This window comes from Mesoplodon mirus (assembly GCF_964341445.2).
Source record: "Mesoplodon mirus genome assembly, chromosome: 20".
Lineage (NCBI taxonomy): Eukaryota > Metazoa > Chordata > Mammalia > Artiodactyla > Ziphiidae > Mesoplodon > Mesoplodon mirus.
This window is the reverse complement of record NC_138996.1, coordinates 32,411,978-32,433,496: the sequence shown is the minus strand read 5'-3', so window position 1 is coordinate 32,433,496 and position 21,519 is coordinate 32,411,978. Positions and strand designations below refer to the sequence as shown.

The 21,519-nt window shown below is 38.9% G+C and overlaps 1 protein-coding gene across 1 annotated transcript in view; it reads left to right on the top strand.

Annotated features, from left to right (window-relative positions):
- The window catches only part of CSMD1 (CUB and Sushi multiple domains 1), a gene marked incomplete at its 3' end in the record, with an annotated part of 1,728,858 nt that overhangs the window by 889,000 nt on the left and 818,339 nt on the right, over positions 1 to 21,519 (top strand). The window lies entirely within an intron of this gene.

Here is a 21,519-nt window from a genome sequence, read left to right as displayed (position 1 = left end):
ATTGGAAAACAACTACTCAGTCAGCAGGCCTGGAATCCCAGCTCCACCATTTATCAAGCTTTGTCTTCCTGGGCTGATCGCTCCCCTCTCTAAGGCCCGTTTCTTTACCTGCAAAGTGGAATTTCCCAGGTGGTTGTGGGGATGGAGGAGAGAGGTTGCTCAGGGCTCGGCTCAGCCCTTGGCCCTGGGAGTGCTGTGGTCGTGATGGTCACTGTCATTGTTGCTTTCAGCATCTTCCCGCTGCTCCTTCCTCTTTCCTTCTTTCTCCATTTTTCTACCATCGGCTTCTCCCAGATGGGAGGGGGAGCATCTTCCTCCAGGTGTGCATGATTCCCTCTGCTCTCCACCCTCTGAGGCATCCCAGTATGGTGCACTGGCATCTGGCCTCTCTGACAGCACCTTGCCCCGCAGACTTTAATAGGATCTTTTTAAAAAGTAGTGCTTCTTAATGATGGGTGACCTTCTAAATGGGTCGTCCAGATCTAAAGAATGCAAAACAATTCATGGTGAATCAATTCTCTGCTTCTCACGGCGTATTTAGTCATAGTAATAATGATCCGTGTATCGATTCTGTGGACCCATCACTGTTGTAAGTGCCTTCCATATATTAGCTCACTGAATTCTACCAACTATCCTTAATGTATGTGCAGTTATGATCCCCATTTGCAGACAAGGAGACAAAGGCATAGAAAGATATCATAAATCACTCAACATCATAAAACTCATAAATGCAGGTCCAGGATGTAAACCTGAAAACTCGGACCTTAGCACAGATTGTGGTTCACTCTAACTAGCTTTCTATTACAGGAGGCCTAGCAGATAAAATCAAACATTTTTGGTAGGAGTACGCTTGAATCTGATGACCCATTAAAGAAGGAGGTTCTAAGGCCTCCTCTTCCTGTCTTTGCCAAGTGCGTGGTGTGTAGGATCAAAGGTTCCCCACAGCATGTTCATCCAGTGTATGAATGAACTACCTAATAGTCTTTCTTCAGGGGACTCTTAGAATCAAAAAGAGGAATTATGGCATGAGAAATCATTAAAAAGCAATCTGAGGGGGACATGACTGGTCTCATTTATCAAATTTGAAATGTAAAGTGTGAGCCGTGTGTTGTGAAGAGAGTTTGAAAAGATTTAAGTAAACAAGGTTGCATTTTCTCTACTGGGGAAAACATTGTGGATTCCATATTCTTGAGGTACGTGGTGCGTCCAGCTTAAATTTCACACTAATTCTCTGCTGGTGGTCTGCTGACATTTCGGCATGTGTTATACAAATAGCAAGGGACTGGACTAAACTAGTAGGATGGGCATTTCTGACTGTGGGGAAGCCATAGTTTGCATGTGATCGTTTCAGGGAACCCTGGGTATGGGTAGTCGTGTGAATCCAGATGAGGGCCAGGATGCAATCTTTTGTGGAAAACCCAGTGGAAATTGCAGGGATGGGAGTTCAGCCTGAAAAGACTACCTGCAGCTGAACACGGGAAAGGATTTGCAGAGAAGCTGACTCAGCAGCAGTGGGGTCATCAGCTATGAGGCACCTCAGTCCTTTAGAGGAAAACCTAGGGAGAGTAAAAGATACTCAACTGTCCACATTTTGAAAAGGATAGGCAAAAACTTGAGTGAATTTTTATTTGAAAAAGAAAAAATAAACTGGATACTATTAGCATAATAGAGCAAAAGGTATCCCTGGGGAGTGAGAAACAGAAGAAATCAGCTGCAGGAGGAGGTTGTTTCCATCACAGTGCTGAAGCCCCAAACAAAGTGAGAACCCACAACCCCAAATGCGGAAGCAAAACCCAAGCAGAGACGGGCAGAGCCACTTTATGGAAAGTTCCACCAAAGATGCTTTACTAATCCTGAGATGTCCCTGACCACGGACAGGGGAAGCTATTTTATGTTGTTTGGAGCACATCACATGTAAGAGCCCAGGTTAAATCTGAAATCCAGGCATGTCCTGTAGTCTCTTCCTGGTACATGTTAATTATGATCTAAGGTAGTGTTAAAATGTGCTCGGGGCGGGGCAAGCTCACTTTTCCACTAACGACGATGTTTCCACACATGCCCATGGTTGATACCACAACGCATAGCTCCCACAAGTCTTAAAAGGGTTGCCATTAAATCATATATTAGAAAATGCTTTATAAACTGTAAAGCGCTAGACGATGATGAAGCCAATTTTATACTTAAAAAATGTAGAAAGGAGAAAAGTAACCCATTGGGAATAGAAGATGTGATTTTGATGAACCTGGGGGTTAAAAGAACTTAGGCACATCTGTAACATAAACAGTTGAAGATCCCCGTGAGGTTTTCTCCCTAGTTTTGATGTTTTACCTCTGGCAGCGTTGGCTGAGAATATATATTTACCGTATTAGAGGCACATGGTCTTTTTGGAATATGTCTCTGTGGTTACTAGGTTTATCCGTGACTGCCTGCAATTAAAGCAGCCTCTAAAATTTAGGTACTTTTCCACACTGTCTTAGTCAGCTTGGTCTCCTAGGATAAAGTACCATAAACTCAGCGGTTTACAAACAACAGAAATTTGTTGCTCACTGTTCCGGAGCCTGGGAAGTCCAAGATCAAGGTGTCGGCCCATTCAGATCCTGGTGAGAGCCCTCTTCCTGGCTTGTAGGTGATTGTCTTCTCCCTGTGTCTTCACATGGGTACCAGGGGAGTGGGGGGTGGGTGAGGGGAGATCTCTGGTCTCTTCCTCTTCTTACAAAGACACTAATCCCATCACAGGGGCTCCACCCTCATGACCTCATCCAAACCTAATTACCTCCTGAAGGCTCCACCTCCTAAAAGCATCCCATTGGACATTAAGGCTTCAACATGTAAATTTCTGGGGGGACACAAACATTCAGTCCACAACACACACCATATCCTGTGAGTTAAAAGCAAATTTAACAGCCATGTCTCCCGCTCTCTCTCTCCCGTTCGCCTTCGCAGCCATCCTCAACTTTTCATCAATATTTCTCTTGCATCTTGTAGTAGCAATCAAAATCAAATAATACTTGCCTGGCACCCCTGACACAATATTCAGAATACGTTAGAAGATATTGCAGTCTGCTCCAAGAGACGATGTCCTACATTTCCTGACCTAAAACACAATATCAGTTATTGAGATTTTGCGGTACCTGTGTCTGTGTGTGCTTCACCCCGACCGGAGTTATAATGTCTGGTGAGGGACAAGGGTACCATATTTAAATGGGTAAAGTAGAGCCGTGTAATGTTGCTCTGTGTTGCCCACGTACTGCTGTGTACATCTGGAAGAGACATCATGTGGCCCAGGTGTTAGACAATATTGTTTTTCTTTTTCTCATCTTCTAATTGCTGTAAAGCCCACGCTTCTAGGAGACAGTTTAAAAGCAGTGGAACCTGTGGTTTGCAATCAAATGCATATTATGACACTAATTCCCCATCCACTCACTGTTCCCATATTGTGTTCCTTTCATTAAAGCTAATGGGAGCATTGGGAAGGTGATCAAGAGTAGACTGGACCTCAGTAAATAAAGGATGTCCCCCCAAAGGGAAGCTGCTTTCCCTTAAAAGCATCAGTACTGTAATGCAGTCGTGTAATATACTGGGGATACATCTTTTACACCAATATCAGAGCATTCAATTAGTGATAATTAGAGCCCAACTGGGCAAGAGCCATTTCAGTACCACTGCGAAGAGGGTGAGCAAGGCAGACGACACTTTTCATTCAAATTACTTTCCCACAAATATGCCTAATTCTATTCATTAGCCCCTAGGAGGATCTATGTTTTTCAAACCCTTTACCAAATTGCATTGCTGCATTGCTGAGCATATTGAAATATTTACAAATATGGACACATTCTTGACTTTCTTGCCATAATGTCTTTATTGGTAGGTGGATTCCAAGAGTACAAACAGAATATGCGTTGAATAAATCTATGAATTATAAGTATTTTATAAATGAGAGGTAAAAAAGACTGAAGTAAAGAAAGAAGTGTGCAAACAGTTGGTGTTTGGGGGCATGTGAGGTTATGGGGCGGCTGAAGTTTTCCATGTTCAGTGATTACCAACTTACCCCAGCCCCCGGGGGTCCCAGGGTACAGGATTTGTCCCACTGATAAGCACAGTTTTGCTGGAGATGAGCTGTTTCTTCACTAGAGACGAGGCTTTTCTTTTTTTTTTTTTTTTTTTTTTTTTTTGCTGTACGCGGGCCTCTCACTGTTGTGGCCTCTCCCGTTGCGGAGCACAGGCTCCGGACGCACAGGCTCAGCGGCCATGGCTCACGGGCCCAGCCGCTCCGCGGCATATGGGATCCTCCCAGACCGGGGCACGAACCCGTATCCCCTGCATCGGCAGGCGGACTGTCAACCACTGCGCCACCAGGGAGGCCCGAGGCTTTTCTTGAGGGCAGATCTTGCCGTTCCTTTTGTTATTTTTGTTATTCCCATGGGGGTTCTCAGTACGCAGTAGTTTGATGACAGATTTGGCTGATGTAAAAATTCAAATGTACAGCCACCTCATTCAGCACTTGTTCAAGTACTATGTGTTTCCTGGAGAAGCTACTGTATAAGGTGAACATAAGAGGCAGACGTCCACGCAAGCTTTGGGTGCCATTATGTGGGTGAAATGGATCCAGAGATCCGTTACCATTCTTTTGTTTATTGAATTTATCCATAACCCGTGTTTACAAATTACTTCCATTGCCTTGTTTGAGCAAAATACAGAATAATACAATGAAATAGAAAAGGAAAGCCAGGAGGAGTGAATTAATTAACTCTAAATGGAGATGAATAGAATGGTAGAGACCAAAATTAATATTTAATTTTCAATTTCCAGGCATCTGTGGCAAAAAGAGGAAGTTGGTAATTTACCATACTCTCATTAGCAGCAAAGGAAAGTTTCCAAATTTCTCTCAATTTTTTAGCATGAAATTTGAAAATAAAATTTAACCTGGGACTTTATGCCTGGGTCCCAGAAGAATAAAAATATTTGATGTTCTGAACAGGAGAATGTGAAATTCAATAGCAGATTACCTGTGAGTGTCCATCAAAGTAATTTTTTTCAGTCAAGTGCATGATACCCAAAACAATTCAGAGAAGAAGAAACACACACACACACACACACACACACACACACACGCACCCCTTTATACATTTCTTGCTTCAGCAAGATTTATTTTCATTTTCTATTTTAGGTTGCTGTGCTGGGTACATATGGCAGGCAGGCTGTCCAGAAAGGAATGAGACATAATTTATCTTCAGGGAACCCATGATCTAGTTGGATCATCTTGTAGGAATTACTTACTATAATAGGTAGAATGTGATAAGTAATCATAAGAAATGTAATGAATATTAACTGTAATCTCAGAGGAATTAATAGATCATTTCAGCTTGAGAGCTCAGAATAAGTCTACTTGTGGAAGTTTCATCTTAGGATTTTGTAACAGAAAATAGGGTGAAAACAACAAAACAAATGGGAAAAAAATGGACACAAAGATGACTACAATTCCCTATAAGCCACTCCCAATAGACCTACGAACACACACACCCTCACACCCTCAAATACATATTTCCTGATTCATTCGTTGACCTTTAGTCTGGGTGATATGTAAAATACTGGCCAATAATATAATTATCTTTCTATTAACTAAAATAGCAAGAAATGTGAAATTTTCATTTTGATATTGCAGAACATTAATCTGTATTTAAGAGCTCTGTTTAAACCCAAGTGGGGCAGGAAGTGCCCATGTAGATCATCAGGAACTGTTCACAGTAGACACAATAGTTTCTATCAACCGCCCTCCTCCTCTTTGAGAAATAAATCTCTTGACTAAGACGATCCTATATTTAAACAATTTGGAAACTAAACGTGATTTTATGTGTCACTTTCCTTGGAGGATATGCATTTAATTATTTGCCCTGATCTCTTATGGGACACGTTCCGTTTTTCAGTAAGCTTTATCTTTTGGTGTAAAATCAATAGAGAGGGTATAAAGTGGGTAATGAAGCCCCATCAATTAATAAAACTTTCATATTTGTTGTGTATGACTGGGAACAAAACCCATGTACCTGCCAGTTGTTCTTTCCTAAAATATTATTTATTTGTTTTTTTTTGTTTGTTTGTTTGTTTGTTTGTTTTTGCGGTACGCGGGCTTCTCACTGCCGTGGCCTCTCCCGTTGCAGAGCACAGGCTCCGGACGCGCAGGCTCAGCGGCCATGGCTCACGGGCCCAGCTGCTCCGCGGCATGTGGGATCTTCCCAGACCGGGGCACGAACCCGTGTCCCCTGCATTGGCCGGTGGATTCTTAACCACTGCACCACCAGGGAAGTCCCTTAATTAGATTTTTATAAGACTATTAAAGGCTCAAAAATATGATGACATAAACAATCCCCTATTCTAGGAGTTAATTTTTTCTAGGAGTTTGGCAAGAACGTGAAACATGTGTATACCATTTTACCCTAAATAGTAGTCCCGAAATTATCCAAAGAGATTAATCCAAAACACTGACAATTTATGGGCAAAAATATGCATTGTTATCTTACAATGACAAAAAGTATGCAGTGTGAACATGTAGGGTATAGAAAATCTATTTGTATAGAGATTAGAGATTTGGATGTCTTAGGGAGAGCTTCAACGGCATGAAAGCTTCAAACCCTTCTTCCAGAGAAGGTGTTTCCTGAGACATTTTCATCATCTTTAAGACAGCACTAAGAGTAGGGACTCATCAGGTTCTTGTGGAGAGTAAAGGAGTTGATAGAAGATCTTGGAGCAGTAGCCTTTCAAGGAAGTCTTGACCACAGTTGATGAAGGCGGTCACGGTGGTAGTAAAAGTACGTTGTAGTGATGTCATTATTGCTTATGCAAATCCTGTCTTGTTTTACTTGCCCTTAATGGATAATATTGATAAGATCAGTCGGAGCTTTTAATAGTATAATTTGACTTTATTCAACAAATGTGTATTAACTTTTCATGTGTTAGTCACTTTTCTAGACCTTAGAAACAGATACATTAATAAATAAAAGGGTAGAAAATCTTGCCCTGATGTGTTTCATGCTAATGAATAATATACAACTTGAAAGTAACTTAAGCATCTTTACCAGCCTGGTAATATTTACTTTTCTGGTTTAGTAATTAAAGAAGCATTGACCATATGAGAAAAGTTCATGAATTTACTCTGACAGGTAAGAGTAACCTAAAAAAGATAAATTTTTAATAACAAAAAATCATGTTTAAAGTATTCATGAAACTGACACATAAGTGACTGAAAATAAGCACAAGTCATTTCTTATTTTAAATTGTGGGGCTTCCCTGGTGGCGCAGTGGTTGGGAGTCTGCCTGCCGATGCAGGGGACATGGATTCATGCCCCGGTCCAGGAGGATCCCACATGCCGCGGAGCGGCTGGGCCCGTGAGCCATGGCCTCTGAGCCTGCGCGTCCAGAGCCGGTGCTCCGCAACGGGAGAGGCCACAGCAGTGAGAGGCCCGCGTACCGCAAATAAATAAATAAATAAAGATAAAGTTGTGGGTTGTACATCTTTGCTATAGAATTTTACCCTATAGTTAATGTTTTCTCTATTAGGTTCTTACTAGTTTCAGGCAAAAATTTCTAGCATGTGAAGTGTAGATTTCTATCAGTACATATTAAATAGTTCTCCCACTTTCATTCTCATTATTTTTAATGTTAATGATTGGTAAAACATGCTGCAAATATCTGTGAAGCTGGTTCATTTCCATTAATATTGCAACTAAGGAAAACAGTATTGTTTTATTATTTAAATAACAAAGGGCTACAATAACTAGAAATTATATATGAACAATATGGCTTTGAGTAAAAATAAAAATAGACAAGCAGTTTTCGAAAGTACGTTATCGGAATACTTCCGACTATGTGGCCACGATTTTCCCTCTTTTTTTAGTTTGCATATTATGAAGTGGGTGCCAACCATGGCCTTTAAATCAATCATCTCCTGGACATTTCCTAAATCAGTACTGTTAAGCACTGCTGTGAAGCCACAGGAGTTTTATTCCCGAGAACCCTTTTCCTAAGTCACGTGAGGTATGCAGCCTCTTTCAGGTAAAGGACGGGCCACCCTCCTGACGTGGGAGAAGACATCACAGCAGCAGCCTGTGGCTGAAGAGCCTCCCTCCTCCCTCCTGCCCTGACAGTCATTCCCTTGTGATTTAGTAAGTGTTTTTAACTGAATTTTTATAGGGGGAGTGAATGGGTTCCATCTAATGGTTAGAAAAGGAAATGTCCGATTTAGCTCATGTCACTAAAAGGCACAGAGCATCACTGATGTCTACAAACATTTTCCAGTTGAAGTTCCAAAATCATACTGTATAACAAAGGGGAAACACAAAATAAATTTGCAACAATTCTTTCTCTCGTATAGTTGTTTCTATCTAATAATATTAATAAATAGCAAAGGAATGGATGGCATAGACAAAGTATTTATTCATATGTAAATAAAACTGCTACTAGAAGCTGAGTGTTTAGTATACACATAGGAGTTAAGCAGAGTGATTTTGCTGGACGCAGGGGCTAGTTTTGGGGCATCGCTGCTTGGCCACAACCAGAAAGACATCTGGGTAATGTTTAGTTTTTGAAGGAAGAAAGGCAAACTATTGGACACGATTTGAATGTAGAGACTCTAAGAAAGGTTTCTCAGAAAAGTTGTTGTTAGTTATCAGCTTCTGGGTTGGTTAATTTCACCTGCCCATCATGACGGAAGCCTCAGTATTTAATTATCATAGTCATCTTATAAAGCACATTCTATGTCTATTATAATAAATATATAAAATATGATATTGAATCTTCATGAAAACTATGAGACAGTCATTATTCTGCAATTAAAAATCTTGGCTAAAGATGTTAAATAAAATGCTAGATTGTCAAGTGTGTAGATCACACCCCGTCTTTGAGACCAAGATTCTTGCCACTGTGCCGTAAAACTGTTGTGAGCAGATTTGGAGTATGCATGCCCCTCGTGAGAATTGGAAAATACCCTTTGGGAGGAAGAAGAATCTTTATTTAATTAATTATTGATTGGCTTTTTGTTATTCTGATTTGGGTTATCTCCTGTTAATCAAACTCATTTATATTCATCAGTAAGTTACTCCCAGCAATTATGTCAACTATTTTATAAGTTTACATTTTTAATCATGACACAATTTGGCAGTAAGCCAATCACATATGTTGCATATAAACATGTATCATACTTTTCAAATCATTAAAAGTAGTTTTTTTAAGGTTATGAAATAAACTTCAGTGGGAAGCTATGTATTTGCCAAATAAGATTTAAAATAGTTTAAAATACATATCTCATTTAAAAACACTACAGATCAGTCCAGCATCAACATTTTAGGTAAAGAAAATTCTGGGTTCTTAACAGATGTTGGTTGGGATTTGTTCCACCTAATCAAGATAATTTTATTATAATAGCTGATCAATCTGATATATTATTTTAAATAATTTAAACTAACATGGTATCAGGCTGATTTTACTTTAAATCTGGCAATATATGTTAATTATCTTATTATATACTCTATACCTAGTTGTTCATGAATGACTGAATTGCCAACACATTTAAAGACACACCGGTTTTATAAGCAGTTTAAACTGCTTTTTCACCCATTACTGAAAGTTTATCATGAGCAAGGGTTATTATTATTATGAAAAGAAATAGGATTGTCAAGAGTTATGAAAGTAAATATTTAAATATTTTGAGAGGACTAAATCTATGAACACTATAAAACATTTTCTTTTTTATTGCCCAAACTTAAAAAAAAATTACCACATTTTAATAGGTCGTTATATGCTGTTATTTGCAATACTCTTTTGAATATCTGGCCCAAATAAAAATAAAATACATATTTAATTCCCCCACTTAAGAAATCTGTATATTTGCTTCAGTTTCTTTCAACTCATCAGAGAATGCTTGAAGGGGAAGAGAAATGAAACACCCAAAGCATGATTGGCTTCTAAATTAAAACTCAGGGAAAATAATTATCTAAGGCATTTATAATTTTTTTTAAAAAAAGAGTTATTAACAAAAGATTTTCTGACTTTGGACTTTCAGCTAATAAATGTGTGCATGCTTGTGTATACACAGACACACATACAAAAAGTTGTGTGTGTGTCTGTACAAAACCATTGCTGATTTCTGGGAACTAGCTACTAAATCTCAAATTATGGCAAATTCATTGATTTATGTGAGTTTATCAATAAAATAGTCACTAGCCCTGGAAAATGAGAGAACACTTCCTATCACATTTTTATTTCCAAGAAATCAAAGAATAAAAAAAATCAAGAAATACTGTGGTGATACAATGTTTTCCTTTTCAGTTTTACTTTTTTTTCTTCTAAATTATAGAAAGACGAGAGAGTTTTATAGTTTTCAGTAGTGTATTTCTACTTATACAAGAATGATTTGGGATGCATGCTATTTTTAAAAAATAACAACTTCAGGAATATTGTCACATATTTTCAGATAATCTTAATATTATGCATATGCTTCACTAGTAGAGTATGACAGGTCACAAAAATAGGTAAATATGTAAAAGTTAAGTATTCTTTTGAAAACAGTCTCTCTATCACCCAGCAGAGTGTGGCCTTTGGAAGGACATGCAAATCCGGGTGCAGGAGAGAGATTTCTAAGCAAGTTCAGGACACAGGCTGGGCCCTCACTCCACGCTCTGCAAACAGCTCTGCATAAGCCACAGTTGGATGCAGAAACCTTCATTAAAAGTAATAATTTGCATATTTTCAGGCAACATACAGGGATTTATTAGAATTGTATTTCCATACGTTTCACCTGCCAATACAGTGTGCTTGCAAGAAAGAATTAACTGCTGTAAAACAAACAGAAGATTTGTCATCAAATAACTCTTATCTGTGATCTCATTAGAATATGCTGTAAGAAGAGAAAAATAAACAGTCATCATATGGTCGATAACATTCTTAACGGGCTTTTTCCACTTAATCATTGTGAATAGTTTTATTTTTTATCTGTTTTTTTTTCACTAGTTCTTTAGTTTGGGCATTTAGCTAGTTTTCCTACTTCATATTTTGGTGGGGTTGTTTTCCTTTGCTATATCACATAACAGTGAAATAAATGTCAACATGTATGTGTGAATAGCCAGTTTTTTCCATGAGATAGATTCTGAAAACTTGCCAAGACATTAAATATATATATGTGTCTTGATTTTAACTGACACTGTGTTTATTCCCATAAGAAGTGTTTAAACGAACCTGCTGGAAAAATCCCTGCTAACCCTGGTTATAATCAGTTGCTGTTTTTATAATCAAATGTGAACTGCCTTAAATACATGGCTTATTAATACATTAAAGATAAATGTTGTCTGATCAATAAGAATAATGCAAGAGAGCCCTGTGGCAGTGTGTGATCACACTTCCTTTCGGAACCGTATTCCTTCCTAAGGAATGGCAGAGGCAAAACCCATTCCAGGGAGGAAACACAGAAGGATCCAGGCAAACTGGTTACAAAGATCTGAGATTGCACCGAGAGTCACTTCATCACACAACTGGCTTGACTTTTTACTTTAGCAAATAGTAAGTGAAATTTTAGAAAGAAGTGACAGTATTAAAAAATTGGAATTCTAAAGTTGGGTTGTGCTAGAAGCTTATGTAACCAGTACTTTAAACAAACAAACAAAAAGCAAACAAGAAAAACAGGCCAATACCATTTAAGTGATTATTTTTTCTTCAAGGAAATGATAAAAAAATCACATCTACGGGAATTTAGGCAGTGAATACACAGGAGAGCTAAAAGTTCAAATAATTCATGCTCCAGTCAGAGAAATAATTCTGTGTTGAATTCTACTCTCCACTTTGATGATTTCCCTTATTGAATATAAGAAAATGCCTTTGTTTTGGTAGCATGTTGAAAATACAGTAATTTATTCATTTAGTCACGAGAATTGACCTCCAAAGTGAGAGCATGGCATTAATCCCTTTCACTTCTCTCGGCCTCTCTTTTCTTACTTGTAAAATAAAATAAGATTATCTAGAGGTTTACATGAAGAAACAGAAATAAAATTACCCTAAAAGTCAAAAATACCACACAAAATGGTGGTATTATTTCTTTAAAAATATTTCATTGCGTTTGATTGCCTCGTATTTAAAGTTCAGTCCTAAGATTGGGAGTTCTGGTTTACTAAATAGGTTATCTAAAGTTCTAAACGTGTAATTTGAATCGTCAAATCCCAAAGCATATAAAGAGAGCAAAAAAAAAAAAAATCCTTGAGAAAGATCTTATGCAAAATCAATGGGCACAGTCATCATTTGTATTTTCAGAATGTTACTAGGAACAGAACACATCTGAACGGGCAGCTGCAGCCTGTGGAAACTACGAGAGCCTGGTGGAGCTGAGGGGAATATAAATCACAACTTGAAGAGAGAAAAAAGCACAAGCAGAGTCCTGAGCACTAAAGACTCGGCAGCTCTCTAAACGTGGACAGGAAATCCAGTGGGCCAGAAGGCAGCATAAACAGAGTATTTACCATTTTGTGATTTCAGAAATACTTTGATGACACAGTTCACTGCCACCAAAAGCCAGCTCCCACAACTGGGCCCAGACCACAGCGACATACAAGTATCTGTTTATTGGACGTTCCCAAAGCTAATTGAGAAGCTGAAGCCTGTAGAGGTCCACTTGATGCTAACGGACCAGCATTTCCTTGACAATTTCCCTGGAAGTTTTCCTTCCTCCCTTTTGCTCAGAGTTTGGTTGGGTCCACAGCAGCATTTCAATTGCGAAACATGAAAATCTGGCCTCAGGGTCCTTAATTGTATTTCTGGAGTCCTTAATGTCAACGACGGTGAATTTTCTTGCAGCTGCTTCTTGAGTAAGCACAGACCCGAGGATTCTCATGGCCACATCCTTGTGGCAGGCAGACCCGGAACTGCTTCATCACGCAGGACTCCAGTCTCCTGCTTAGTCACAGATGAGCTACCAGCGACATCTTCTCCTGGGCTGGGCTGCTGCCTTCACTGCAGTGCATCTATGCTTACAAAGCAGATTTCAGGGTTCAGGACCCACTGCACTCTGCTGGGCTTCCTACTTGATTACGTTAGGAGGTGCTCTGGGCAAGCAGTGATTTTGTAAGAGAAAACCCACACAACTTGACAACTTCCTATTTGACCACTGCCTGTCACAAAAAAAGTCATTATTTTCGAGCATGTTTGAAAATGTCAAGACCTCCCATGTAAACACGTCTTTAATTTCAGAGCTGCATCTAACACAGGCTACTTAGTGGTTGAGTAGTTCGATATGAATAATACGGTAAATGGGAAATGGCACTTTTGTCAAATAACTCAATCACATGTTGACTAACAACTTTTCCTGAGTGACAAAATGCCAGGTGAAATTGTTTGAATAAAATGAGCTGCTTTTTAAAAATTACCTAACTCTGCATTCTAGTCTGACGACTTTCCAGAAGTTCTCTTGTTGATGAACCTTTCATTCAAACATCCCCCTTTCTCCTGGGGGAATGTCAGATTTCATCTTCCATGAATTAAAATGACAGTATGTATGATTCTTTCACACCAAGTTCAGATGGTTATTTTATCGTCAAAATCATCATTTGATATATCAATAATACCCATTCATGTCGTCACTCCAAAAACATTCAGACTTTTCAACTGTAGCCGTCACTTAAATCGTGATTTAATTTTAGATCAACTTAGGTTGGAACAAAGTTTCAGTCCTTCCACCACCTGTGTTCCAACGTGGCTATGAGGCTGACGTGTTCTCATGCTCTTCAAGCATCCAGTTGCCTGTGGATCCACTGTGGGTGCTGAGCTACAACACCGTCCCTCCAGCTCTGGCAGCAGTGGGAGGATGAGGGTCCTGCCTCGTGGACCTGGTCCTCACACGCGTCCTGAGGATACAAGAGGGAAAGACGTCTGAGATGTGACTTTGTACTGGAGGCAGAGGCAAGCAGTTGTCACCCCCCTTATCTGAGTTTTCAAAGAAAATACATTCTGAGGTTAGGAATGCTTTAGGATGCGCAGCCACAAGCAAAATCAAGGAGTAGAGATGGCTGTACTTCTAGAAACGTAAAGTTCACCTGCATCATATTCTAGATTCATATTCTGGAGTGAAAACCCTGGACACTGAGCATGTGTTATTTGCAGTGGATGTTACTTGCAGGCAAAGCAAATGAAACGTAAGGCTGACTCCTGGCCTTTAAGAAACTTCAAGGAGATTTAAGATGAGAAAACTTCATTACACATCCCATTTTAAAATTAGCAGACACTTAATTAAAGGACATTATTGAAAGTATTTAAGTCATTCTTTAAGGGATACAGTGAATGAATTAGCGGGAGCATTAGAAGTTGCTTCTGCCCGGGGTGAGAGTGCAAAGTTGTGTTTGTGGCTGCCCGTCATCCTCCTGTCCTGGCGACCCGGGATGGGCCGTGTCAGCCCTCTGTGCACTTGGTTGGGGGGTGGTGACATCTACTCCAGCCTCTGAGACAGCTGTTGGGACACCCTTAGACTAGCTAAGGGCTGCAAAACCACTGCATGTACAGACAGAGTATGTCGGTGTTGTTCAAGCAAAGAAAGGGCTGCAGTTGTGTTCACTCACTAACGGCTGCTTAAGGTCAAGGTCTGGCTGGCCCTGCTTTGGCCGCCAGCTGGTCTCTACCTGGGTCCTCATCTCAGAGCTTCTCCCTTTACTCCTTCCACCTGGGGAAGAATCACAAGGTTCCCAGAGATGCTCATTCTAGCACAGAGAAAGCTTCTGAGAAGTTCTTTCCCTGGGGCGTTCACTCCTTTCACGGTGGCATTTCTGTTTTAAAATAGGACCTGACTAGGGGAAAAGCACTTCGCTGAAAAACTTGATCTCTGGAATAGGAGCTCTAAAGCTTTAAAGGAAAATGTTTTGGAAAAAAGTTTTCAGGGACAGGTTTCTTGGCATCCCTCCAGCTCCTCATTTCAGATGTGGTTTCTTCCTAGAGCTCACCCAATCCAGGGAATTAACCTGGAATTAATTTGGAATTAAAGAGTTTTGCTACATTCCTCAGGAGCAGGGCTCTCCTTAGCTCCGTTGACCTTGCACACAGAGTTTTGTTAGGATGTTTATTCCCTAACTGCCAGAGAGGTCATAATTCTTGGGACCTCTGCATTATACTGGGAGGGGCTGGGACATGACCAGCAGGACACACGTGCATTTCACGGGCAGCTGCTTCTCATCCTGCAGGCTCCCCTGTGCGTGCTTCCACTGCCCAAACGGTGGCACTCACTCTTTTTGAGGTTGCCTTTTTCTTTACTGAAGTTCAAAATTCATCGTCATAAAAATGATCTTCTGTCTTCTTGTCATGGCTCCTGGGCTGTGAAATACGAGATGGCCATGACTGTTTCGAAGCCAGTTTTAACCTTTTCCCCTCTGGATGCCAAAAGGTGACGTTATAGAAACCTAGGATTTAGTTTTCCATTGCCTAGGCCGTCATCATGCTGACTATTGTGACTGCTTTGTGCAAATCAAAGTTAGAGAGGTCTCAGCTTGTTTTGCTTATTTGTGTTTCCCAGGCTGCTTCGACCCGTGATGAAGTAGGTTATGTGCCACACTCCTTGCTACTCGATCCAGAGTCTAGAAAGGTCCCTCTAAGGGAGGCTAGTCAGAACATCGTGGACTGAGGAAGCAAAATGTGTCTGGAAGCAAGAAAGTGATTGTCTTCTTTCACAGTGTTGCTTCTGTGTTTGCGAAGTCCTTCCCTAGTAAATATGTTCAATATACAGTGCACTTATGTGCCTTTAGGGAGGAGACAGAGTGTGAAGTTCCCTGGGAATTCTCCTGTGAAGAAATGCTACCATTTTACTCCAAATAAAAACAGTTTACTGCAAATAAAAATCTGTATATATATGTGTGTGTATATATATATATACAGGTTTTATGTATTTGGAAAAATGTGTACAAAACTACACATATACAGTTATATACACAGATTATATATATAATTTTGTATATAGTTAGTATATGTTCCCAATAAGTTATATATAATTATAATTATATCACTGTATATGTATATATATACAGTTAAATATATACATGTTCATATATATTCCCAATAAGTTATATATAATTATCATTATATCAGTATAAGTATATATACACTTATATATATACACTTATATATATACATATTCATATATATATACTCCCAATAAGTTATATAATTATATCATTATATATGTGTGTATATATATATATATACACTTATATGTAGCTATTTATATATTCCCATTCAGTTATAATTATAATTATATATGTATATATACTTATACATATTCATATATACCCAATAAGTTATATATATAATTATAATTATATCATTATATATGTATATATATACTTATATGCATATTCAGATATATTCCTATTAAGTTATATATAGTAACTATATTAATATATATGTGTATATATACTTACTTATATATGTATTCCCGATAAGTAGGAAACTATGTATAATTCTCAGTCACTAAGTACTTCCATGAACTAAGGAGTAAGTGCCAGTAGTCAGCACAGATTGTAAGTGTTCTATTTTCCCTTTTCTTCCCTTTTCTTTTACTTTGGCACTGCGTGCTTTCAGGTGTACCATCTTATTTGAGCTCTACAACACTACAGTGAAGTAGGGATGGTTGCCATTCCCCATGTATAGAGATTTCCTCTGATTAACCCCCTTTTACAAGGATTTAAAACTCAAACAAACACGAGCTTACAGACTAGGGTCTTACACACCACTGGTTACCAGTACGGCCAATCGTGTTGTGTGGAAGCGAAGGCGTGAGCTGCAGTTTAGGTGAATGGATTTTAAATCCCATGCAGTCTGGGCAGCTGCGACAGGAGGCCAGGTGAGGGGCGTGGAGCCAGCTGGGAAGATCCGTTCTCCTCATCTCCCCATGTTCAGCCCGACCTGCTCTGTGTTTACCTTTACTATTATTTTTTCAGCCTTATAGAGGTATAACTGACAAATAAAATTGTAATATATTTACAGTGTGCCACACGACTTTGATATACATATATGTCATGACAGGATTCACTCTAGTGTTAATTAACACATTCCTCATCTCATGTGTTTACAGATTTTTTGTTGAGAACACTTAATTTCTACTCTCCTAGCAAATTCCAATTATATAATACTGTATTACCAACTATAGCAAAAATGTTATACATTAGCTCATCATTCCTTATTAATCTTCATCTTGTAGCTGAAACTTTGTCCCCTTTTACCAGCCTCTCCCTAGTTCCCCCACCCCTGAAACCCCTGGAAACCACCATTCTGTTCTCTGTTTCTATGAGTTTTACTTAAGATTTCTTTTTGGTTCCACATATAAATGATATCATTCAGTATGCCTTTCTCTGTCTGGCTATTTCCCTTAGCATAATGTCCTCTAGGTTCATCCATGTTGTCACAAATGGAGAGGGTTTTTTTCTTTATTTATGGCTGCATAATATTCCTCTGTGCGTGTGTGTGTGTGTATCTCACATCTTCTGTATCCATTCACCATCGATGGACACTTAGGTTGTTGCTTCCATACCTTGCCTATTATGAATAATGCTGCAATGACTCTCAGAGTGCATGTATTTCTTCAGGGTAAGGAGTTTGCTTCCTTTGGAATACGCACCCAGAAGTAGAGCTGTTGGACCATATGGTAGTTGTAGCTTTAATTTCTTGAGTAAAAGCTTCATACTGTTTTCCACAGTGGCTGTGCTAGTTTTTATTCCCACCAACAGTGGACAAAGGTTCCTTTTTTTCCACATCTTTGCCAGTATTTATCATCTTCTGTTTTTTTGTTGTTTTTTGCGGTACACGGGCCTCTCACCGTTGTGGCCTCTCCCGTTGCGGAGCACAGGCTCCGGACGCGCAGGCTCAGCGGCCATGGCTCACGGGCCCAGCCGCTCCGCAGCATATGGGATCCTCCCAGACCGGGGCACGAACCCGTATCCCCTGCATCGGCAGGCGGACTCTCAACCACTGTGCCACCAGGGAAGCCCAAAGAATCTGTGGCTAGACTTTTTAAATGGCATTTTTCATCGTGTCAAAGATGAATATCTGGGAAAATTTTTTGGTGTTTGGGGAAATATTCTGAAACTGTAATGCTGAGGAGACTAAATAACTTGGGAACATTTTTCTCCAGTGATTTACCTGGAGAAGTATTTTGATTTAATCGAGAGGATGAGTATTACGCTGAGAAGCAGAGAGAATGATGTTATATTAACAAAGATGGGGAATTTTCTCCTGTGGGCGAGAAGAGACATAGTGTGCAATCCACGCATTCATGGAGTTTTTGTAGTTTTTAGATTTATGTTCAGTTTTGCTTGAATTCTGAATTCTCATGTGTAAAGTGAGAATTATAGTACAATTTACATTTTTCAAAATAATTTAATACATTTTGGAAAGGATCTGAATTGTCCAAACCGCCCTAAAGGGTGGTGTGTGTTACCCCTTTATCACCTGTGAGGGTCTGAGGCAGGAGAGAGGAGTTTAAGATGCCTCAGACAGACATTTGATATAAATGGCTCTCGTTTTATTACAGTGTTGTTATTACAAAGTAACCCTAATCCTATATGAATAATCAGTGCTCGTTGGATAAACATGCACAGAGCCCTCCCCCATCACCATGCATGTTCTACTGACACTAAAAACAGAATTGTTGTTAAGAACTGGAAGCAGAAATATTCAACTGGATGTTTGCTGACATCAGCATCTATGGCTTAAAATCTATTGATGTGATACTTAACCCCTCATATAGTATCTGTCTACACTGGTTAATTCTACACTATGTGTGATAATTAGTTTTATATGTTAACTTAGCCAGATAAGTTTATATATGTTAACTATAGCACTCAGGTATTTCATCAATCATTTATCTAGATATTGCTGTGAAGGTATTTTGTAAGCTTGATTAAAAACTACAGTCAGTTGACTTTAAGTAAAGGCGATGACCCTGGATAATGTGGGTGGGCCTTCTCCAATCAGCTGAAGGTCTCCATTCCAAAGACTGAGGTTTCCTAAAGACGGAGGAATTCTTTTTTTTTTTTTTGTAACTTTTTATTTTATATTGGAGTATAGCCGATTAACAATGTTGTGATAGTTTCAGGTGCACAGCAAAGCGACTCAGCTGTACATATACATGTTTCCATTCTCCCCCAAACACCTCTCCCATCCAGGCTGCCACACAATATTGAGCAGAGTTCCCTGTGCTATACAGTAGGTCCTTGTTGGTTATCCATTTTCCATGGCTGAAATATGCCTGCCCTGCATATTTCAACCATGTCAGCACCACAATTGTGTGAGCCACCCTTTTAAATCTCTTTATGAATGAAAAACAGTAACAGTTAAATGATTTCTCTATGAGCTTTTATCATAGCCTCTTGATTTCTTAATTAAATACTTCAATATATTAATATTTAAATTAATATTTAAGAAAATATTTACCATCAATTTTTTGCTTTGTCAATAATAAAATCCTTCAAGTCTACAAATAATTTTCTAAATGGTATGGCTTAATCTTCATCTTTAAATTTTCTTTGTCGTTTAAAGGAATGAAAGTCTCTAAAGACAATTAAAAACTGCCCCAGATGTTGAAAATTTATTCCTTACTATATACAGTGAATGCCTAACCTTGTGCTTGGGGCATTTTAGACACACAGTAGTTTTAGGCTGTAGAATGATTGGGGAAAGTATACATTATATTTTGAAACTCTAATACATTTTAAGGATTTGTAGAATATCATTTGCAAAATCCCTTATTAGATGACACTTAGTATATTGATGTTCCCTGATTCTGAGGAGAGAAAAAAAATATTTGTTTTGGTTATTACATTCCATGACTGAAATGAAAATTCATAAATAAAGGCAACATGTGATAGGTACACTGTAAAAAAAAAAAAGGTGTAAGTCATAGGAAGATGGTTCTGTCATTACCATTTTGAGCAACCTGTATATTTCCCACTCAGCCCAGCCCATCTGCTTAATGGGATGATCACCATGAGATAGATGTGTTTACTGAGGTGCCCAGAAGGCCCCTTGCAAGGGATTAAATATCTTTAAAAACCCATTATCATTAACAGAGCCTATTTTGTTTCACAGTTGTGCCAGTGCCATATGATCAAATGCTACTACTGGGCTTCACGACACACCCAGACATCTGACAAATGATGACAGGAAGAAAGGCAGAGTGGACAATGTATAAATCATAACACAGGAAGTCTGTCTTAGCATCACTTGGTCTGTAAAGAAACCAGAAAATATTACCAGGTTCCTGCACTTCTTCCCATGACAAAACCGAACATGTCCCCAAATGTGAATGTGTTTCCATTGTAGATTCAAAACGTTCTCCCTTCAGGTATATAGCATAAGGGAACTTACCTGCTGAGCTAGCACTGTGGTCTACTAGGTAAAGACATGCCACCCCCCAATAAATTAAATAAGTGGTAAATAATATTCAGTAATCAGGGGCATCAGGTAAAATTATTTTCAAATTAAGAGACACAAAAACTGTTGGAAATGTCCTTTTCAGCAGTTTTTTAAAAGATTCACTGTGATTTCTTGCATTCACATTAAAGTTTTGAATTTTGAAGGGGCAATAGGTCATAACGAGTAGACGTATACGACAAAAGATTATCAAGGGCTGAGTTTGAGAAGCACAAGGTGAGCTAAGGAGGTAGGGATTGGGATACATGGATGAAACAACCCCAAATTGAAGAAGGCAGGAGACACATTGGAGAATGATGGGTCACAGGGAGTTTATGGGTCCTACACCAAGATCACAGCTCTAGCAATACTGTTGAATGACTGATAGGGTATTGGAATTGTTAAGTTCAGTGGATATCTGTTGCCTTTGTGATTATTATCTAATTACCCTTTACCTGTTATAAAATTCCCTCTGCTGATCCTCCTGGTGTGAATCACAGATAACATCATAACCATGTTTCCTCCTTGCAGTGGGGCATAAGAGTGCTTTGTGAAACCCACTAAATCCACCATACAGAACCTTTGCTCATGGAGAAGCCTCATTTCTGACCCTCATGTATGTCCTGATCCATTTCCTCCATCTTTTTCTTTCTCTGTTCTAATTCTTGTTTTACAATGTTTTGTAAGCCCCCTTTAAATTATTCCAAAGCCAGGGGTGCCAATGGGTAAAGAATGGGTAGGTAAAAATATAAATTGATAGGTAAGTAAATGAATAATAAATCTACAACCAGAGAATACATTTCTACAAATGGTAATGATAAATAGGAACAATTTTAATGATAATTCAATTCAGAAACAAAATAGATAGGTCAAAAATCTAAATCTCCTTCCCAGGTTTTTGCTTCTTTTTCTGCCTCCTTTCTGGTTTTCTGGAAGTTGAAACAACTAAAAAGTTAATGCTCAAGAAGCAAGCTTAAAAAATAGACAAGAGTTTTCAAAAGCAAAAACGCTTTTGCTACCTCCTCATCAGTAACCAACACTGTAATATAAAATCTCTTAATATAAAAACAAGTGTCATCTCTCTGAAAGTCTGCATGTGCATTG